We start from the raw sequence: 7559 nt of genomic DNA on the forward strand, positions 1-7559 counted from the left end.
GAGGCGATGCTTGCTCCATTCCGGGAAAGTGCCATCGTCTCGCAGAGGCATCTTTAAATTCTTAAAATTCTGGCCGCAGCCTTCAGCAAGCCTTCCCGATTTTAACATTTACTTCACGTTTTAAGTTCCGTTCTTTTTCTTCGTTCACGACTGTGAACTTAACGGGCAAAGCTTCGCCCCTTTGCTGAACTGGTGTCAAACGCGGTCGTTGACGGCAAGCGGAGACTTGGATTTCAAAAGGGAAATTAATATATATATAATCCGCGGTTCCCCCAAATCTCTGTTTACGGTGCGCACCCCCCCCCCCCAAATCGAAATAGATCTCCTTCGTTTCGGTTACAGCAGGGCAGTTGAGCTCCGCATTAAAAAAAATGGAAAGCCTATAAGTATCGCGCGGAGAGGCTTGGATCTAAATATAGAGACCATTGTGCACTTCGCCGATGAACGGAGACGGTGGACGTCATCTGCTCTAATCTCCGCGTGTAATTTTTTTTTTCCTGTTGTGTGAATCTCTCTTCTTTTCAGAGAGAAAAAGAACCGCTATTGGGCATTTGGAAACTTTGCCTCTAAAACCTCCATGCTGGAAAGGCGTTGGAGTAAGAGCTGGACTTGTGTTCAAAAATAAGTCCAGCTGACAGATCACACAGAGAAAGTGGATGGAAATAGGGGAGGGGGGGCAGCAGGAGGGGACTCCCAGATCCTTATCAGGTCCTTCATGCCACAGTCCTTGCTTTTGCCTTGGGATTTATCAGCTAGTTGGCAATACTTGGGTTTCCCAAACACATCAATGGGTCTATGGGTATTTCTTGGCAAGGTTGCATAAACATCATTACAGTATTCTAAATATATCCAGCTGCCTTGTTTAAATGCGATCTTCAAGTAGCCAGTCTCACTGGCTTTCTTCACTTACGTGAAGGGGAAGGCAATTCTGGGAATGGCCATATTTGTGACATGAAAGTGGTAGTGCAGTACTGCCAACAAGGTGGCATGCATTCGTTTCACAACATAAAGACATTGTGAACTATTTTTACAGGGCAGCCTTACCCCATTTATTATATAATAGGTGGGCAGGGGGGAAGAATCCTCTTTCACTTTTCCAGGTGGAAAAGTGTATTATCATGGGTGGGCCCCACCACCAGCGCTTGCCAGCTAGTTTGAAAAATTGCTAATAGGCCTGTTGGGGGGGAAAAGAGAGTCCAGCCTAAGAGAAGGAATGTCTTTGTCCCAAAAGCAGAATATCCCTATAAAGCAAAGCATAATAACCAGAGAAGAGGAAGTATATCCACAAGAGCCTAACGTGACAATTAGCAATTGAGCAGATCCAAATGTCTGTTTGTATTATTATATCTATAACTAAAAACTCTCTTAGAAGATCAAGAATACCTTATGATGGCTTTATTATTTATTTACAATATTAATCCAATTTATTTGACTGCCCATCTCCCAAAAAATGATTAGTAGATTACAATACTCAGATAAAAATAAATATCACCGTCATCATTTTACTAGCATCATTCCTTTAGGTGCAGGGTCCGTTTTTCAGATCAATGAATGCCACCTTGCATGATCAAATGCAGATTTATTTCTGCATTTTGGCCGAGATGGTTGTAGATCCATTGGTTGCGACAACAAAGTAACCGATTAGCTTGTCACCTGGGCCTGAAGTCAGTTTGGTCTCTGTGCAGCTCAAGGCTGCCCTGGCAAGTGGGCAGCATCCAGTGGTACCACTAGAAAGAGCAGACCCCACCTCCATTCAAATAAATGATATTTTAATAGTGGTTTTCCATTTTTATAATGATTATTTTTGTGTAAATAAATAATAATTGTAAGATCAGTACTAAAAGGATATTGTCTGTTAATCAAATTTTCATGGCTGCAGTGTGGTCTAGGAATAAGATGAAGCCAATATCAGAGCAGGTCATTTAAATAAAGTGGCATAGCTTCTTGGTGCAGTTTGGAGTGTGCGAGTATGAGACAGAAGTTTACACAAGAACATTTAATAAAAAACTGTATCAAAGGGACTTTAAAAAAATCATATAAAGTTTGCAGCAGCATCAGCAGCCATGGGTCTGCTGATATTCTCACAATTTTTTGAATGGCTAGTGAGGCAAGAATTAGCATTGCTCCTTGTTCCTCTATGTGCCCAGATGCTCTTTTCTTTTTCATTTCTATTAATTTGCTTGGAAAAGATATTACCCGTATATACTCGAGTATAGGCCGACCCGAATATAAGCCGAGGCACCTAATTTTACCACAAAAACCTGGAAAAGTTATTGACTCGAGTATAAGCCTAGGGTGGGAAATGCAGCAGCTACCGGTAAATTTCAAAAATAAAAATAGATACCAATAATGTTTTTGAATATTTATTTCAAAGAAAAACAGTAAACTAGCGGTGTATTCAATGAAATACTTCACTCACCTCATGATGCTGATGTCCTGCTGTGATGATGATGTCCCGTGCAGCCGCGGGAGCGATGTCCCGCCTCCTATGACACACGGCACAGTGATTCCTATCATTGGATCACTGTACCAGAGGAGGTGGGACATCGCTATGTGGCTGCTTGCCATAACAAGGAGGAGGTGGGACATCGTTGCAGAGCGGCAGGAGGGGGAGGAAGGGGAATCGTAAGACAGCCCTGCATTACATTAGAACGTGAGGAGGGGGGATGGTGCGGTGCGCGCTGCGCGGCAAACTGACACAGAGGGAGGGGAAACTCACAGGGGCACTGGGCCATTCACGAGTGTCACCCAGCGGCATGGCCCCGCCCCTTTTTCTCCTCCATTTCGGGCAAATTTTTCACTGACTCGAGTATAAGCCGAGGCGGCTTTTTTCAGCCCAAAAAGTGGGCTGAAAAACTAGGCTTATACTCGAGTATATACAGTAAGTGGACTGGCCTACAATTTCCAGGATCTCCCCAGAGTGTCTGTTAAGCAATGGTGTCCAGTCCTCTGATATTGATCCTGATTAAATGACAAGTTGTAAATTTGTGTGAGGAGGCCAGCACTTTCCTGTTGTAACTTATTAAAGAACTCTTGGGTTGATGCCATCAGAACCCAGTGATTTCTTAGTACAGACTGTCAAGATGAGTTAACGTAACCTCTCTTGTTCTCTGTACAGTATTTGCTTTCATTGCTCCAATTTGCTTCCTGAGAAAGTCAATCTAGTTCAGGTATCTAACCTACTTCAGTAGTAAAGACACATGGGGAAGATTCAGTTCTCCGCAATGCATGTATGTTCCCTGAGGATACCTTTCATTACTTTTTTATTTATTGGCCCAGACAACTCACTTACTGCTTTTCCTGCTTCATTTATTTAAATAAGTTATTTTTATTCCCCACGTGTATAGGCATAATATGCTTTATAATATGTATTACTGTACATATAATTAATATTCCAATTATTTTTTTATTTGTTAAAATGATAGAAGGCAAAATAAGATGAGAAACAGATGGAACAAAGGAATAACTACTATAACTTTTTTTTAATGTAAGAAAACTTTCTAGTAATTCCATGTCCCTTCCATTTATGTTCCCAATCACTAAACAGAGTTTAAATATTATTTTTATATTCCCTCCCTCCCTTCCTGAGAGGGGAAATGCTCTTAGTTCAAGAGAGGATAAAGGTTGTACTCAGGGTCTTTCAATGGACATAGATGGTTCCCAAATCAACTCAGAGCCCTCAACTCCCCATTCTTCAAAATCACTCTTCTGTTATTTTATCTACACGGTAGTTCCGTGATGGCGAACCTATGGCACGCGTGCCAGAAATGGCACGCAGAGCCATCGCTGTTGCTCTTCCGGGTTCCGGCGTGCTGGCTAGCTGGTCTTCACACATGCGGGAGCATCAGAAACTGAAAGAGCAGCTTACCAATGCGCATGCGCATGCTGGGAAGATGATCTTCCAGTTTCCGGAAATGCCAAAAACACTTGGATGCGCTCCTGTTTGAAAAAAGTTAGCCAACACTGTAATAGTAGGTTTAGTTAAGAAATAAATCAACTATAATGGGTTCCACAATGTAAAAAAAAGGGGTCAGCAGAGCTTTTTAATATTGTCCAGAAAGCAAACAATTTAAGGCAACTTCCTTCAGGAAATCGAAAGCCTGATTGAAAAGGGAAGTAGAGCACAAAGAGGCAGAAAAAGATGAAGGAAGGAAGGCTAATCCATAATTAACAGAAGCATAGTTTACTAAATTAATCAAACTATGCTTCAATTAATTATGGATTAGTATATTTATTTTTATTTATTCAATTTATATAGCTGCTGAACTCACATTCATATGATAAAGCCTAGCTTGGTCTCAGAGAGAGCAACCTAAATCAGTTTAGTCTCTGAAAATCTAGCCAGCTGTAATAAGGAGGATATTGAATATATAATCAGGATAGCTTTCCAGGTCTGTATGATTATCAGCAGCTTCCTTCTGTTTTTCAGATATATTGCAACATATGCTTCTGACCACGACCAAATTGGGTTCCAACAAAAAAAAAAATCACTTTTTTTTTTTTGCAGCCAATTTCCCCTTCGGGACCATTTGTTTTTGTAACTGCCATATTTCCAAAATTAGGTTCAGGTCACGACCAAATTGGGTTGCGGCCAAAGTTATGGAACAAATTATGGTCATGACCAGATGTTCTACTGTATATGGTAGCCGCACTGAGGGGGAAAATGAAAGGCAAACATTGGTAGCCTTTTGTCACCTTGCCATTTTCCCCCGTTTCCTTATGTAGGATTCCTTAAACAATTCTTAGGTAATTCAAAGTCTAATCATGGATTCTTAAAATATGAACCATGATCTGATTAACTTAATCCAAAACTCCTTAAAAACTAAGGCTGCAACTATTCGGAGAATTAAAATTACATAAGGGATAAATTACTTACATAGCACAGCATTTATAAGAACGGTGGTCACTAACTCCAAGATAAACTTTGAAACTCAAAAAAGGGGTAAAATTCCATTGTAATTTTTTAAAAAGGAACAAAAATTGGGGTAAAACTGATGTAAGCAGTTCAGGAGAAAAGTTCCTTTACTTTCTGGTAATTAATTGACATGGTTACTAAGTGAAGCATCACATGACTGTGATGGACTTACAATGTCACTTCCCATTTGGTCAATAAGTCATTGTTAAGCAAGATTTCATGATTGTGATTTGCAGTTTTACTGCTGGCTTCACCATTGACTCTGCTTGTTGGAAGCCAGTTGTGAAGGGTGCAAATGGTGGAACATGGAATGCGGCCATAAATGCATGCTAGATTGCGGAGATACTGTGATGGTCATAAAGTTACTTTTTCAGCATTGTGGTAACTTCCATTATTAAACAGGACAGTCTTTAAGCAGCCTACATTATTACTTATGCTGTCCAAACTACCAGTTAAGCAACAGAACATTCTCTCTGTGTTTCACATAAAAGTTTTTATTCTCATCGGATTCAATGATCTGCTGTCAAGGTTTCGGGAAGAGAGGTGCAGCAATCTTCACTTTTAGCACCAAATCTGTCCCTGAATGGAGGGTATTGTTGAATCCTTTATTTTGCCAAGTTGTCCCTTGTACTATATATGACGCTCTAAATGAATATTACTCATCATTAACAATTCCAACTGCACTGTGAAAAAGAACACATCTATTGTTAGCCCATAAATTTTCAGAAATCTTCAAAATGTTGGAAAATTTTGCACAGTATAGTTAAGCTATACTTTCTCATTTCCCAGATAGTAGCATGGCCCATGTAGAAGCAATCTGTAACATTATGAGATCTTAGATATTGCTTTTAAATCCCCTCAAAGTTGCCACAAATTATTTTGATGTATTACACACGCGCACACCATTTTAATAGATCACAATTAAGGAGAGTTAATAGGCAAAATATGCTGCACTGGGACATTGATAGCAGTGCCTAAGGGAGGCAGGGAAGGTACAATGCTGTGAAGCTCAGGAAACCTGCGTGAAAATCTATTAGGAGCTGCGGAATTTCCTAGGGCAAATTCTTGGTTTAAAAGATGTTAATTTTTAATTAGCACTCCCTCCTCCCTATTAGTTTATTTGACATTACATTACAAAAGCATAAACCGAATTTAACTTCCCAGCTAGCTTTTCTTACTTTTTTGGGAAGGAGCCTCAAGTTCAAAATCAAAGGTCAGGCATCCTGCTTTAGGTCATCCTGGCTTGGCCTCTATATTTAGAATCGTTAAAGCAGCAGGTTTGGGATGGTATGCCAGTTTTATATGGGCCAATCCTTGCAGGAATTGAAAGATATCCATTTTTGGAGCCATATTCACCCCAACTTTTCTCCCGTATGGGTACCCACCATTCATCCCCCAAAATAGCTCTCAGTTGCAAACAGGCTTTCCAAATGGGTCTTTTTTTAACTTGTTTCGAACAGATTCTTACAAACAGTAGATCCCGCACCAAAGTAATTAAATAACAAGTCTTCAGTTACCGGAAGGTACATTCTCATTGCCTATTGGGAAGAAATTTAAAGAGAGTGATTTCAGTCATTGAGAAAGTACTGAACTCTCCTCTGGATAAATTCAAACAGGTATTTCACAACCTTCCTTCTATTGAAGCTGCTTGAACTGGGATTCCTGCACTGAACAAGTGCAGGATGGAATGAATGGATGACCTAAGGCAGGGGTGTCAAACTTGCAGCATCACATGACGTATCACAACTTTTCCTTCGCTAAAACAGGAGTGGGCATGACCAACACGATACATTTGGCCCATGAGCCACGGGTTTGACACCCCTGACCTAAGGGTATCTTTCCTGTGGCTCGCCTTACTGTTATATAGATCTGCTAAGAAAGCTATGGGTTATCAATGTGCCTGCTCCTTTTGGAACAATCATCCAAGAGTTCATTTCTGCTGCTCTCAATATTGGCAGCATCCTATTCCAGACATAAAAGCTCAATTGGCAGCTTGTCTGTTACATTTAGTACAGTGCAAGGTCCCGATCCAGGCTGCCATGTATATTCTTTGTCTGTTAGGGTTTCTATGTATCACTTTCAAATAAGAAAATCTAGAGGACAGGAGGAGGGTCTGTGCTTAGATAGATGATTCACTGTTTTCACAAACTAATATGGAAAGTTAGCAAGAGAAGCAATGAGCTGTGGACCATGAAGCAACCACGCTCACGAGCAGCCATCCGGCAAACCCCCATTCCAGCTGGGCACAGCGCCATTCACTGACCTAGGGGTATCGCCAAGCTGCGTGCCTGTTCGCCGCCGCCCAGCTCTCGCGGCTTGGCGCCTTTGAAATGCCAGTGAAAGGCGCTCTGCATGGCTGGAGAGGGCGATTGCACGAGCGGCTGTTCCGCTCCTGCTCGTGCGCCTCCTAGCCTCAAGATTCCCTGGCCCAGCTCTCCCCGCAAAGCCAGAGCACCTCCGCTGCTGCCGCCATCACAGCATGGCTTTTTCGGCGGCTTCCAAACCGAGTCTTCTGGCAGTAGCTGCTCTGGGTTGTGGGCCAGCTGCTGGCAGAGTGTACAGCCATAGACCGTACACCCAGAGCGGCCACTGCTGGAAGACTTGGTTTGGAAGGTGCTGAAAAAGGCATGCTGGGATGGCGGTG

This window comes from Thamnophis elegans, chromosome 1, assembly GCF_009769535.1.
Source record: "Thamnophis elegans isolate rThaEle1 chromosome 1, rThaEle1.pri, whole genome shotgun sequence".
Taxonomy (NCBI): Eukaryota; Metazoa; Chordata; class Lepidosauria; order Squamata; family Colubridae; genus Thamnophis; species Thamnophis elegans.